Genomic DNA, 16,173 nt, shown 5'->3' with positions numbered 1-16,173 from the left:
CTGCTAGAAAAAAATGTTGGCAACAGTGAAATACAGAACTAATATCTTGTTGCTTCATCAAATCACTGTCTATATTTGGGTGTAACTAAACTTGCTAGCCAAATTGGCTCAATTTCTTATTTGTGCAGCTAGCTTAAAGTATACATCTGTGATCATTAGAAACCAGTGTCTTTTATAATAACTTCCTTACGTATTTGTTTTTAGTAGTGGATAAGACCTTGATGACTATTTTAAAATGGAACATTGTAGCAATCGTTGCTTAACATAGTTAGATCTAACATAGTTAGATCTCTGTGTGATCTAATTTTTAATCCTGAACCATGTGGACAATCTAAAAGTATGAATATGTTGAAAACTTTCTCAAAATTTGTTTTTTTTCTGGATCAAATCAATTGTTCCTGGAACAGCCATTTTTGCACGCTGTAAAATATTTTCATGCTTCAAGGAAGCTGTTTTCATGCCTCAAAACATACCTGGAAACAACTTGTCAGCATTTGGGAAAATTTTCAATCTTAAATGGTATAATCATTCATGAAAATGCTGGATTAGATCACAACCCACATAATTTAACAGTATCATTGTACGTAGGACAAAATAGATCCTTCTGATCCTCCAGTAAATATATGTGAAACCTACAATGATGAAACTAGTGCAGTGGTTATGAAAATGTGTATTTGTTTAAATAGAGTGCTTAAATAAAATGCTTAAGGAAGCAATCCTATGGTCGCTAGTCAGCGGCTAGAAGGCCATAAGACACGTCAGTTTCCAGGAACCTCCCCCCCCCCCCACGCTGCCTCGCAAGCAGCTTGGAACGACTCCGTGCTCAGGAGAGAAGCATGAAGTGGCGAAAACAGGGTGTTCCTGGGGGCATTCCGGGGCAGGGAAGGCGGAAATGCCAGTATGACACATCCTATGTGTCATCCGGCAGCCACTCCCCCGCTCCGCCTTCCTGCGGCTAGACAGCTGAAATCGACTGTCTAGCTGCAAAAGCAGGGCGGCTGAAGCATGGAGGGGACAATCCCCTCCACGCTTCTCTTGCCCTGCATTGGATAGGCAGTTGCCTCCGAATTAGGTGGCCATCTATCCCAATAGAATTGTGCCCTAAGAGCACAATGTTGTACATCGCCCAGAGTGGCTGGGTGACCAGCCAGATGGGCAATTAATAAATTTAATAATAAATATAAATATGGTCCCCGATTTTCAAACCTAGGATCTCAAAACCCAGCACTGAGGAATTCCAGTGGAAAATGAACCCTTAAACCCCCCTACTGTTTCTAGTAGTAGATCAGTGTACGTGTCAAGATGCCATACTTATAAGTTGAGCTTTGCATTAAATTAAATTACCATTATACTAAAGGATGCACCCCTTCAAGGAAAACTTTGTTCTTCTATGTTTTGAGATTTGGGCATGTTCAGCTCTTGGCTCATTGCCTGATGCAATTTGTGTAGTACTACTGCGTCCATAACAAATAGCACATTTTTCTGAACCCTTGATATAGAGTAGGCTATACATTCAAATCAGTAACAAGTTAAAAGGTATACATAGAAGATGAGGGCCAAGAGACCTCTTCTATAACTTACATATTTTTACACCAGGTGTAAAGAAACTATTGCTTATTGTTATATTTTATGTTGATGAATAAAGCAATATATTAATCTACTTTATATTTGTGTATGTCAGGCAGCACTTTAGTAATAATCGTGGGGAAGGATAAGAGGTAGTTGTAATAAGGCCTGCAAACCTCTCTGTGCTATAGAAATTATAATATCCCCTTCAGTGTATTGATGCCAATGTAGTAAATATTGTGACTCAAGGATTGCTTTTTCTATAATTTGTCAATGTTTTCTAAAGGAAACTAGATTATTCAGTCTTCACTGAGATTTGTTACTGGCTAAGCCCTGGCCACACTGGATATATATGAATGTTAATGCCTACTGTGTATGGTAGTAATTACATCAGTAAGTTGTCTCTGCAAAGCATCACTTCAGCTGGTGGGAAGCAATATCAATGGTGTTAAATTTGCTGGGCAATAGAAGGTGCTTCGTACTGTAATCTTATGTATCCTGTCATTTAACCATTTAACCAGTTCATACCTTACACTGGACTGTGACAGTTTCTGTTGTTGAGTTTCGAAGATCAGAAGGCAATTTAACCAAAGATCAATAAATATATTTTGGTGGGCTGACTTTTTGTATGTGTGTGTGCAGTCACAGATTGCATAAACAGGCCTGGTCTGTTAAGACTGTACTAGTGTTTGATTTGTCCTATTTCAAAGCCCTTGTTAGTATCTTATCAGTACTGTGAAAATCTAGATTGCCTGCCATGAAAATTCAAATCATTTGCTTAGATAATAAAATTGTTATTTAGCAATCCAAATAGCCATGTGCCTGACATCTTGAGATTTGGCACAGTTTAGATTGTTTCTCTTAATTTTTTTAGAGACTAGTATCAGAGTAAGAAATATGGTTAAGAAGGGAGCTGGGAATAGTAAAGGGATAGGAGATGGCAACTGGAGCCCAGAGAGGAGGTATAGGCTACCAAGGTGGGAGTTGTCTGCTATCCGGATGCCGCAACTGGCCCTTCCTCCTATTTCGAATGTCGTGATACCACTCTTTTTGGATCTTGAAAAGAAAAGAAAATATAAAGCAGCGGTGTTGAATACATTTCAGCCCAGGGGCTAAATTCCATTTTGGAGAAGCTCTCGGGGGCTGCATTCCAGTGAAAGGTGGAGCCAAAGGGAAAAGGGGTAGGTCCAAAAATACCAGCAAAGCCCTTACTGCTAGTAACTAAGCCTTAAGAAAGGGATTTCACCCTCATAGAGTGGTGGTGGTGGTGCTGGGAAACTACATGAAAGCCAGGAAACGGCCCAGTGATTAGTGGTCAGGGGAAAGTGGGCGGGGCCATCTAGGGAACACTGGAGGGCCAGATTGGCACTCCAGGCCTAGGGTTCTGCACCCCTGGTATAAAGGTTTGTTATTTATTGGGAGTTTGTCCGCAGTTTTGAGAGACTGAAGCTTATTTGTTTAAGAGACCCACTCAGGATTCCAAGGTTTATGCATTATATTAAGTCTCCACACTGATTGCACAAACTGCAAAAGCCAAAGAGCTCTGGTTTAAGTCTCTTGGAATGCTGTAAATGGTTTCAGTGCACAAATAGAAGCACAGACTCTTTATCCTAAGGTGCTTCTCTCTGCAGAATCACTGTCCATATAGTATGTCACACGCTTTGTGTCTCTTAACATACAACTCCCAGTTTGCCTGCTGTTTTGTAACCAATGTCCCAGCCCTCCTTTATAATACTTTTCCTACCTTCCCCTCTCAGTAAGTGATATGCTTAGTTGATAACAGATTTTGCAGGACCAAGGAGTCAGATCTGCACACAATGTCATGGAATTTGGCTGTTATACACCTGTTCTTCAAATAAAGAAGTAAGATAGTTTTCTGGAATGTTTTTGCAAAAGTGCCCACTATAAATGCAATTCCAGAGAGAATTGCAAATGTAGATTACAGACGGACTGCTAGCAATAGCATTGTGCAGCTGTTCCGTCTTTTTTCGCTGTAACAGATTTCTGCGTTAAGGGAAAAGACAGAAAAAGCTATATAAGAAAACACAGGAGGGTCACAACATTGTCTGGACTGCCCATAAACTTCTGTGATGGCACCCTAAAGCCTCAAGGAAGGACACCCCAGAGACATACATGTTCTCATTGAGAATGCTTCCAGATGAGGCTCTTACAGGGGGTCCAGACATTGTCTTAAGAACATAACAGCCATGGTGGATCAGACTGAGGGTCCATCTAGTACAGCATTCTGTTCACACAGCGAGCTCTTGACCAGGAGAACCCCCAAGCAGGGCATGAGCACAACAGCACCCTCCTACCCATGTTCCCCAGCAACTGCTGTACATAGGCTCACTGCCTCCAGTACTGGAGGCAGCACATAGCCATCAAGACTAGTAGCCATTGATAGCTTTTTCCTCCAGGAATTTGTCTAACCCTCTTTTAGAGCCATCCAAATTGGCGGCTATTGCTACATCCTGTGGTAGCAAATCCGTAGTTTAACAATGCGCTGTGTGAAGAAGTATAGAATCACAGAATCATAGAATAGTAGGGTTGGAAGGGGCCTACAAGGCCATCAAATCCAACCCCCTGCTCAATGTAGGAATTCCAAGTCAGAGCATCCCTGACAGATGGCTGTCCAGCCTCGTCTTGAACGCCTCCAGTGTGGGAGAGCCCACCAACTCCCTAGGCAATTGGTTCCATTGTCGTATTGCTCTAACAGGAAGTTTTTCCTGACGTTCAGCCGCAATCTGGCTTCCTGTAACTTGAGCCCATTATTCCGTGTCCTGCACTCTGGGATGATCAAGAAGAGATCCTGGCCATCTTCTCTTTGACAACCTTTCAAGTACTTGAAGAGTGCTATCATATCTCTCCTCAGTCTTCTCTTCTCAAAGCTAAACATGCCCAGTTCTTTCAGTCCCTCTTCATAGGGCTTTGTTTCCAGTCACCTGATCATCTTTGTTGCCCTCCTCTGAACCCTCTCCAGTTTGTCTGCATCCTTCTTAAAGTGTGGTGCCCAGAACTGGACACAATACTCCAGATGAGGCCTAACCAGTGCTGAGTAGAGGGGAACTAGTACTTCCCGGGATTTGGAAGCTATGCTTCTCTTAATGCAGCCCAAAATAGCATTTGCCTTTTTTGCAGCCACATCACGTTGTTGGCTCATATTCACCTTGTGATCGACAACAATTCCAAGGTCTTTCTCGCTTGTAGTGTTGTTGAGCCACGTATCCCCCATCTTGTAACTGTGCATTTGGTTTCTTTTTCCTAGGTGCAGAACTTGGCATTTATCCCTATTAAATGTCATTCTGTTGTTTTCTGCCCAGCGCTCCAGTCTATCCAGATCACTTTGAATTTTGTTTCTGTCTTCCAAAGTATTAGCTATCCCGCCCAATTTTGTGTCATCTGCAAATTTGATCAGCACTCCCTGCACCTCCTCCTCCAAGTCATTAATACAAATGTTGAAGAGCACTGGGCCCAGGACTGAGCCCTGCAGTACCCCACTCATTACCTCTTCCCAGTTTGAGAAGGTCCCATTGATAAGCACTCTTTGAGTCCAATTCTGTAGCCAACTGTGGATCCACTGGATCATTGTTTCATCTAGCCCACTTGGAGCTAGTTTGCTCATCAGGATATCATGGGGCACTTTGTTGAAAGCTTTGCTGAAGTCGAGGTATATGATGTCTACAGCATTCCCACGGTCCACAAGGGAGGTTACTTGATCAAAAAATGAGATCAGATTCGTCTGGCAGGACTTGTTTTTGACAAATCCTTGTTGGCTTTGAGTAATCATTGCATTGTTTTCAAGGTGCTTCCAGATGGATTGCCTTATCATCTGCTCCAGAATTTTCTCAGGGATTGATGTCAGACTGACTGGTCTGTAGTTCCCAGGTTCCTCCTTTTTACCCCTTTTGAAGATATTGACAACATTAGCCCTCCTCCAGTCATCTGGCACTTCCCCCGTCCTCCATGATTTCTCAAAGAGAATAGACAGCGGTTCTGACAGTTCTTCTGCCAGTTCCTTTATTACTCTAGGATGCAGTTCATCTGGCCCTGGAGATTTGAACTCATTCAAAGTAATGAGGTGTTCCTTGACCATATGCCTATCGATCTCAAGCTGCAATCCTTCCACTTCAGCCTGTACTTCACCTTTGCCAGGGGGGTCATAGACCCTCTTTTGGGAGAAGACTGAGCCAAAGTAGGAATTGAGCACTTCTGCCTTTGTCATCTGTTATCGTTTTGCCATCCTTATTTAATAGCTGAACAACCATTTCTTTCCTCTGCCTTTTACTATGCAGGTAGCTGAAGAAAGCCTTTTTGTTGTTTTTAGCATCCCTCGCTAACCTCAGCTCATTCTCAGCTTTAGCCTTCCTGACACCATTTCTGCAATTCTGTGCTACCTGCCTGTACTCTTCCTTTGTTACTTGTACTTCTTTTTATCTGTCTCAAATCTCCCACCAATCAGCTACATGGGATGACCCAGGTTGTAGTATTTTGAGAGAGTGAGAAAAATGTCTCCCTATCCACATTCTCCACACCATGCAAAATTTTGTACACCTCTTATCATGTCTCCCCTTACCCTCCTTTTTTCCCAAGCTAAACAGTCCCAGCTGTTGTAACCTTCTCTCATGGTGGAGATGCTCCAGCCCCTTGATCATTTTAGTTACCCTTTTCTGTACTTTTTCCAGCTCTACAATATCTCTTTTTAGATGTGGTGACCAGAACTGTAAACAGTATTCCAAGTGTGGTTGCAGCACAGATTTGTATAAGGGCAGTATGGTATTGGCAGTTTTATTCTCAATTCCTTTTCTAATTATGCCGAACATGGAGTTTGCCTTTTTTACAGCGGCTGCATACAGAGTTGACATTTTCATTGAGCTATCCACCACAACCCCAAGATCTCTTTCTTGGTCGGTCACCACTAGCTCAGATCCCATCACGTTATATTTGAAGTTGGGATTTCTTGCCCCAGTGTGCATCACTTTACATTTGCTTACATTGAACTGCATTTTCAATTTAGATGCCCATTCTCCCAGTTTGGAGAAATCCTTTTGGAGCTCTTTGCAATCCCTTTTTGTTTTAACTACCCTAAATAATTTGGTGTCATTCACAAACTTGGCCACTTCACTGCTCACTGCTCACTCCTCATTCCAGATCATTTATGAACAGGTTGAGAAGCACTGGCCCTAATACAGATCCCTGTGGGACCCCACTATTTACTTCCCTCCATTGGGGAATTTTCCATTTATTCCTACTCTCTGCTTTCTGTTCTTTAACCAGTTACTAATCCATAAGGGGACCTGTCATCTTATTCCATGACTGCTTAGTTTGCTCAGGAGTCTTTGGTGAGGGACTTTTGTCAAAAGCCTTTTGGTAGTCCAAGTAAACAATGTTTACTGGATCACCCCTGTCTACATGTTTACTGACACTCTCAAAGAACTCAAAAAGTTTAGTGAGACAGGACTTACCGTTGTGGAAGCTGTGCTGATTCCTTTTCAGCAGGGCTTGTCCTTCTATGTGCTTACTAATTTCATCTTTAATAATGCCTTCAACTGCCTGGAACAGACGTTAAGCTAACCTGCCTGTAATTTCCTGGATGCCCCCGGATCCCTTTTTGAAAATTGGTGTTACATTGGCCATCATCCAGTCCTCTGGTATAGAGGCTGATCTTAGGGGCATGTTGCATATTTTGGTTAGAAGATCAGCAATTTCATATTTGAGTTCTTTGAGAACTCTAGGATGGATACCATCTGGGCCTGGTGATTTATTTGCTTTCAGTTTATCAATAAGGTTGAGAACATCTTTTGTCACCACTATTTGCCTCAGTTTCTCAGACTCCCTTCCTGAAAACATCCGTTCAGGGACAGGTATCTTTCCTTTATCTTGTGCCGTGAAGACAGATGAAAAGAATTCATTCAGCTTCTCTGCAATCTGCTTGTCCTCCTTCAGTATTCCTTTAATTCCATTGTCATCCAATGGTCCAACTGCCTCCCTAGCTGTTTTCCTGCTTCCTCCTGGTATATTTAAAGAATTCTTTATTGTTGGCCTTGATGTTGTTAGTGATATGCTCTTCAAAATGCTTTTTTGCATCTCTTATTGTCTGTTTGCATCGCCTTTGTGCAAGCTTGTGCTCCCTTTTGTTTTCCTCACTTGGGCAACACTTCCATTTTCTGAAGTCTTCTACTTGTAATCCTCTCATATTTTGTCACTGCTTCTACTGTCTTTTCTTCCTACCACAGAAAATCTGTTAAGGGAAAGGTAGAGTAGTAGCTGCATAGTGTCTTGGTTGGTAGTAGGGATGTACGAATCCCTTACCTTGCTCTGCTGAGAGACATCTGTGGTGGGGGGGAGGTGCTCCGTCCCTCCCCCCGGAATCCTCCCCGGCTGGCTCTGCTCCACGGCGACTCCATGGCTACGCCATTTGCGTCCCTGCCTTTTCCCGTGATATGTAAGGATACTTACATACCCTATCACGGCCTCCGCAAGGATGCAAATGGACACAGCCTGGCAGCAGCCGGAAGATGACTCGGAGCCGCCGCCGCCGCCACCGCCACCAGGTAGGCTCTGTCCTGGAGGACTCCGCGGGGTGGCGGGGGGATTGCCCTGTTCTGCCACGGACTCACTGGAGTCCATGGTGGAATTCTCCAACATCCCTAGTTGGTAGTGCTAGAAAACATCTGTCTGGAAGTACCCTTTGTAACAACCAAAGTCAAGGCATTTCTGAAACTTCAAAAGAATTTGGGTCTCATGTATGTCCAGATGGCAAACAGGAACACTCCTTTCTTAGTATTTTTGCCAATGTAAAAGAAGACCACCAATTTCCTTAAATGAGAGTTCAGTTGCTTTTTCATATTAGGAGAACTTAAAAGCCTCTAAACTGAGGATGCATTATTTGAGAGAGATGTGGCAGGAAGCATGTTATATATACCATTAGGGAGTAACATCCATGGTTCTTCAAAACTTTTGTCTGTACATGGTTGTAACCATCATGATCAAAGTATGTTTTCTTCTAGAATGATCTAAGGTTCTTAAGATGAGTCCTCTTATTTATTTAGCAATAAACTAGGTGGGTACTGTGGTGGCACAACTGTTTTTGTAATATTGCTGCCCTTCTTGAATCTTTTCCTTAAAAAAACTCATCTTTACCAATAGAGGTTATGAATAATGTGCTAAATTTTATGGGCTGGAAGTTAGGATGTTGAAGACTTTCCCCTTTTAAAACCCATTTTAGATCTCCTTGCTTCTGTGTTCTAGTCCAAGTGCTTCAGAAAAAGAGTAATGATTAAACCTGTGGATAACTCTTTTTATTTCTATTTAAGGATCTTCCATGCAGTTGAGATACACCTACACTCAGCTGCTAAAGAACAGTTGTTGTTTTTTTTATCTGTACAGTGTGGTTAAGGCATTATATATATTTTTTACAATTACCTACATGTTGCTGTGGGGTGGGGGCTAGAATTCAACAGTAGAAAAACACAAACCCACTGTTGGTAATTGCAACAGCTCATGGAAATGAGGTTCATTTGCACAGATTGGCTTAAGATGAACAATTTCTAGCTGTGAAAATGAGTTCTCTTTTGTTTCTTTTGCAAAATTTAAGGAACTGTGGCAGTCATGGCATCCTGGGAGGAAAGGAGGAGGGAATAGCAGTGAGAGAGATGGTGTTTACAGATTACCATTTTACTACACATCTACTACCACATCTGAGTTGTGGTGAAATTCTTACTGGAGTAAGAAGCAGGCTGATAATGGGCAAACAACCTATCCCTGGAGTGTTCCTCCTGAGATCGTTTGGCTATTTCTATTGGCTCACGTATGGTGGCAATACTTGTGTCATGAATGCTATGGGGTGGCAATGGCATGAGGCTTATGAGGTGCAGATCACTGAAACCCATCCCATGGAGTCTGAGGAAGTAGAATCAGCCTTTATGATTTCACAGTTTCTATTGAATGAGAAGAACTTCAGAAAGTGTTTTCTTCTATTTTGCCCCAAAACATAAAATGAGGTTTTTGAAGAAGCAAGACTGTGTATTCAAGGCTCCAACAGTCCAAATTTTTTTTCTTCCAATCTTGTCTTTATGAGAAGAACCCATGCCTTATCATGTCACAGAGCCAGCAGATGTGAGAGCTGACAACGACCAGGTTCACATGATAATGGGGGAAATAAGTCATGGTGGGATATTTCCCCCACCCTCACCGCATCTGCAGTTGTAGAGTTCTGGCTTTTTTTTTTTTTTTTTTATACACAGCAACAAGCCACCCTGGCTGGGTTTGCACAACATAATAAGCCCCGGTGTTTGAGGGTTATTATGGAAATCCCACCAGTAAGTGACCAGCACAGGCAGAGCGGGGAATTAAGCCACCATGGCATATCCCCTCCATGATCATGGGAACCAGGACAGTCAATTGCCTGGGGCTTATGCAAATGAGGATCTTGATCTTGATCTTGGCAGGCCCTTTTCATCACTCCCTGTTCTGTCTCTTGCCCCATCTAGAATACAATAATTCTTTCCAGGGCCAGACTTGGGGAACTCCTTAAGGTGCCTATCATGGGGGATATAATGAGCTACCCAGGTAGCAGCTGAAGCAAGTAACACAAACTGTTCATCTGCTTGGAAAGCCGGCAACACTGACCTGCATGGCTGACATCACATTAATGTGTTTCATTGGTTTTCTTAGTTTGCAAGCAAATTTACAACATCAGTTCTCATTTCCAACTAACAGTGATTGTGATCATGATCAGAGCCATGTGTGCAAATTCATTTCATATGGAAGTGATAAGTCATGCGTGCAAATTGTGCATCAAAGTTGTGAAATGGGCTGAAAATGCAATAAAAAATAAGGTATTCAGAAGTCGAACAAGTGTGTGTGTGTGGGGGGGGGGGGCAGTGTTGATTATTTCCCTCAAAGCAACTGCATAAAAAACCCTTTACTCACACAAAGACAGTTTCTGGTGCCAGACAATAGTACTAACAGCTCCTTCTATTCCTATGATACTATAAAAATGATAAGTTATTTTATCTGTAGCCTGATCCTATATGTTTCCTCAGAAGTAAGTCCCATAGGATAAAATGGGCTGCAAAAAATAAAATATAACATTTTTAAATAACAACAAAAAGTTACACTACATTAGTTATTGGGCAGATTAGGAATGTAATACATACATAATACATACATACATACTAGGGCACAATATGTACTAAACCTTGCCCCTGACCTGACACAACAAACTGTTTCCTGAAAGATGCTGTACAAATGGAGAAATCAGCCAATAAAGGTGAACTCCAGCAAAGTATATGAGAAAGAAAAAAGAGGATACCTGTCACACTGCTGAAGATCAAACTTTAAACTCCTAAAAATAAGCCATTTCTTACCCTTGCTCCCTAAATATCAGCACGGATCTCCTCACACCAACCTCTCCTACAGTGGGTTTTCAGATCAATATGTTGAACTGTTTTCCAAGTATATTCCATAAAGCCCCCCTGATTCTATATATAATTGGAGGTCACCCTTTTCTAACTCTACTGGACTCTTTTCCCCTTTTACTTTGTTAGCTTCCTCTATGTTCTTTCTCAAAGGCCTTGTTCTCCCAATCCTGTGTCTGGGCTGTACCACTTCATTCAGACTGCACACAGGGGCTCACATCACTCAATGTTCTTTCTCAGAAAATGCAGCGCATAGCAGACTAGATGCCAGAGAGAAGGGATGAGCTTAACCTTTTCCCTGACCTTTAGTTTTCTATGTGGAGTGAGGGGACTCCCTCTCCCCTTTAGTTATAGAGGAATATTTTCATGTGAGACCCTACCTACAGACTGAAGTGGTACAGCCCAGATGCAAGTTTATCCCTTCAGTGAGAACCAGGCCTATGTTGCAGCTGGGGCATAAAGGTATTTTTAGAAGGGTGTCAAAGACCACCAGGATAGGCTAGATGTCCTGCTGGTATCTCTTAACACTTTCCCCTTGAAACCTGCTCTGCGGCTGCTTTGGCTGCAAGGTGTAAAATTTCCAGATCATGTCTAAAATTACCTAGCTGCACCACTGTTCTCAGTGGGTGAGAAAAGTGCCCCCAAACTGCATATGACTCTCTATGCCCCCAAATTGTTCAGGATCTTCCTTGTTAAGGAACAAAGAACATTCAGGCAACTTCACTTAGCTCATTACATCTTTCAGTGCTGCTAACTAAAGCTGCCTCTACAATTCAGCAGCGAGCCTCTTGCTACCCAAGGTGCAGGACCCTATTCCCAGAATGGGTCCAGCACCTTGGATAACTCCTTTAGATGCCTGACTGTTGTAAATAAAACCCAGAATGGAAACTCCACCCCTCCGAAATTGGAGCCACCAGCCTCCCCTGCCCCCCTGTATGTTTCCTACCTATAGGCTATTGAGGACTTCTTTCCTGCCACCAAGTACATGGGATCCCACCAAGGATATTTAAATGGGGAAACACATTATATGCCAAGACAGAACCACAATAATAACAACAACAGTAGCAATAACAGGTTTTGATTAGTGCTCCTCATGGACCCCTCGCTTTGCTTCAGACCAATTCAGACCCCATCCACCTTGCTTCGAATTCAGATCCAAAATGAGATTCTGAATCATCTGGATATCTGAATCATTTGGATTTGACGTTTCCGCTTTGACTTGCAATGGAAAACAGAAACGGCCATACTCTTTTCAGTTTTCATGATAAACTCATGAAATTTGGGGATCTGTCAGCTCGCATGGAAGGGATCCCACCTGCCAAATTTCAGACAGTCTGGCCCAGTAGTGTTTGTGCTAGGTGCAGCTGAAATTTGATTTTTTCAACAAAAACTCTTGAAAGAGCTATAACTTTTCACTGTTTCCACAGAAGTGCATGGAATTTGGAAAGCTCTAATTCGCTATAGAGGGGATCTCATCTGCCAAATTTCAGACAGTTTGGCCCAGTAGTTTTTGTGCTGGGCACAGATAAAATGTGCTGTTCTCAGAAACTCAAACCAAAGGGCATAAAGGGATAATCAGAGAAGTTTGGTGTTTAAATGGTGATTAGGAGGAGGTCACTATCCTTAAACTCTGCTGTAGGTTTCTTTGAAGCGCAAATAACCCCAGTCCCCTAGTACTTTCCTATTCAGAATCACAGTCGATGATCTCAGGCTCTCAGTCGTCTTGTCTGACAGAGGAAGGAAGACGCAGCAACCCTGCCAGGTGGGCACATTGACTTGAACTAAGAGCAGTGATGGGCTCCCCTCTTCCACTACAGAAGGAGATGCTGCTCCTTTGGCAACAGTGCTGCTGCTGCCTGCACCAGCCTCCTCAAACAGTGACCTCTGGGCACTGCGACTGGCTTCTGCACTCTGTTGCTCTACACCAGGATACACTATCCAGACTGGGGGTGACTCAGGTTGGCTACTGGTCCCAGCAGCACCTTGCCCACCTCTGCCCCTGCCAAGACCCTGAAGATGCCTCATATTGGGCTTGCTTTGCCACACAGTAGTATAAAATTTAGATAATGTATGTTAATGTGTGTAGTGCTTTGCCCACTGTTTTTTGAAATGTGGACTGTGTAGTGCTTTGCCACACACTGTTTGCTAGTCCACAACACAAGTGTGCGCGCACACGCACACACAAGCAAAAGAAAAGCAACCACTGAACTATCTACAAGCAAAGGGTGGAGGAGGCAGGGGAGAGGACTATCTATAATCCTAACAGAAGAGAAATAATCATTTTTCTTTTCCATCCTGCCTGCCTGTGTGTGTGTGTGTGTGTGTGTGTGTGTATCAGGGAAAATAGATAAAAAATGGGAAGGGAAGGAATACAGGAATTGAGATGGGTGGTGATGGTGGTGGTGGTGAGACAAGAACAAGGAAAGTGGCACGCGCGCATAGACAGAAAGTAAGGGAAAACTTAATGGTTGAGAATTGAGAAAGTGCATGGGTGTGGGGGAGAGATAAAGAACAATAGAAAGCAAGGAAAACTAAAGTACTTTAAAAATGTTTTTTAATAAACAATCAAGAAAAGAATGAAAGGTAAAACCTATTAGAGAAGGGGAAGGGAGAGACAAAGATCCAGGCAAGGGAAACAGGGAAGGAAACGGGGAAACTCAGACTAAGTACTTTTTCAATGTGTGTGTGTGTGTATAATCTACAGAAGGAAGAAAGGGAGTAGTTGAATTGGGAAGGAAGAAGAAAGACAAAGCTGCAGTACAAACACAAACCAACCATCCAACCAACTAACACATACACACACCCCACACAGATCTAGCCAACTCTCTCTAACAACAAGCAAACCAAAACCTCCAGCTCTAACCAGTGTGCTCTCTCTCACAACGAAACAAAAGCAGGCCAATCTCTCCAATATATACAGTATCCCCACCACCTTCACTGATTGGAGACTGCTGGGTTAAGTCTAGCCCTAATTTGGCAACTAGAGTTGTCATTTACCAAGGCTCACCATTTCCCCACTCCCCTTCCTCTCCCTTTCCCCCCTCTATTGTCCTCCTCACCCCCTCCCTGATCTTTCACAAGTTGATACATAGAGATAGTCTGTCTGGGTAGAAATGGCTTCAGTAGCCCTGAAGCTCCGAGGCAGACCGAGGTGCCTCGGCAATGAAGTGCTTGGCTTCGGGCGCCTCAGTGCTCTTCTGATCTGCTTCAGATCACTCCAAGGTACCTCCGAAGCAGCCCTCTTTGCTTCGTTATTTGGGATTTGGACCAAAGCGGTGCATAGCCCTTGTTTTGATGAGCTTTAATAATCAGAAAAGGGAAACTTTAATTGAAGTGCTTGCAATTTAAGTGACAGGTTTAGCGTGTCTTTTGATGCCAAAGATGGTTACAAAATTAGTGTGAAATACTTAGTCTCAAGTCAGTTACAAATAAAAAGGAAGTAAGCACATTTAAAAATGGATTAGTGCTGCATGAAGCTCTTCCCCAGAGATCTGAACTCTTGTGCATATGCCCTCCAAGCTATCTTGCTCAGTGCTGCCTTGCCCATTTAGTCTGCAGCTGGCTCACCCTGTTCATTTGTGCTGACCTAGTTTATCTGATTACTTGCACTGGCTATGACAGAGAGCATTGTGGGAGGAGGGAGATCTTGCTCCTGCTGCTCTCTGGCCTCCAGCTCAGCTGTTTCTCTTGGAACCTTCCTTGGTAGTAAGGGCTGCTTTGGGGGCAGAAGCTGATCTGTGTGGTGAACTGTGCTGAGTTTTGTAGCACTGAAAAGAAATGCCTGTCCTGAAATCAAAGGAAGCAACCTGTTAAAAGTCCTTCAGTGCATGAGGTGTGTTCTGGTTTCAGTTAAATAAACATCAGTCACCTTTGTATTAAGCTCTTATTGACTAGGCTCATAGATTTGTAGATTTCATAGAATCAGAGGGTTGGAAGGGGCCTATAAGACCATTGAGTCCAACCCCCTGATTCCCAGGCAGTCTCCCATCCAAGTACTAACCAGGGCTGACCCTGCTTAGCTTCTGAGATCAGACGAGATCGGGTGCATCCAGCCCTTTATTCTCTATGGGTTCTGTTGTAATTCTAGAAAGCTGAAGAAACAATTGGGAAAACGAGCAGGAAAGGGCAACTAAAATGATCAGGGAGCTGCAGCATCTTCCCTACAAAGAAAGGTTAAAGTGTTTGGGGCTTTTTGGTTTAGAAAAAGGTAACTGGGGGGACATTATAAAGGTTTATACAATTATGCATAGTTTTGAGAAAGTCAAAGGGCCAGCACCCAACTCTGCCAATGTTGGCATAGTAGGGCACCTGACAAGGGCCCACACCCTAGCAGGGGGCCCCCTCACAAGAGCCCCTTTATCCTGCTTGTTCAGCTGCCTCTCACTCTGGCCCCAGAAGGAAGAACAGTAGATGCCACTGCTTGTTCATTGCCTCTGTGCCTGGCAAACAAGCAGGTGGTAGCAATAATGAGGAAGAAGAGCAGCAGCAGCTGACAACAATGTGGGTGAGGAGGTAGCTCTCTAAGGGAGAGGGGCCCATTGAAGGTGTCTTGGCCGTGGACCATCCAATACCTGGAGCTGACTCTGGAAAGTCATTTTCTCCCCTCTCAGAATACTAGAATGGAGGGATATCCAATGAAACTGGTTGACAGGGGATTGAGGGCAGACAAAGGAAGTAGTTCATCACATTGTGCAGAGTTAAGCTATGTGATTCAGTTCCACAAAATGTGGTGATGACTCGCAACTTAGGTGACTTTAAAAGGGGATTAGACAAATTTGTTGAGGATTAAGTCATGATGGCTATATGCAGCCTCTAGGTTCAGAGGCAGTATGCCTCTCTCGGTGCCAGTTGCAAGGAAGCAAGAGTGGGAAAGGGCTACTGCTTTCCTGTGGGATTCCCAGAGGTATCCAGTTGACCACTGTGGGAAGCAGGAAGTTGCTCTAAAGCCTGCTCTGAAGCCACAGGCATTTTCTACAACAACTATAAACCATCATGAGAACAACATAGAAACACACTGGTAGCTTTCTGGGAACTCGTGTTTATACGGGCCAGCTTTATATCTGCAGCAACACAGTTGCTGCCAAAAATTGCTCCCACTTGGTTAGGACTCCACATAATATAGAAATCAATTTTCCCATAAGCAGCTGGTTAATTTAGCAAGTGTTCAGTACTGTTGGTCCTCGGGCAG

Source organism: Heloderma suspectum, chromosome 2, assembly GCF_057233095.1.
Source record: "Heloderma suspectum isolate Gila_16-S chromosome 2, 16-S_ref, whole genome shotgun sequence".
Taxonomy (NCBI): domain Eukaryota; kingdom Metazoa; phylum Chordata; class Lepidosauria; order Squamata; family Helodermatidae; genus Heloderma; species Heloderma suspectum.
Note: the sequence above shows the minus strand (reverse complement) of the source record.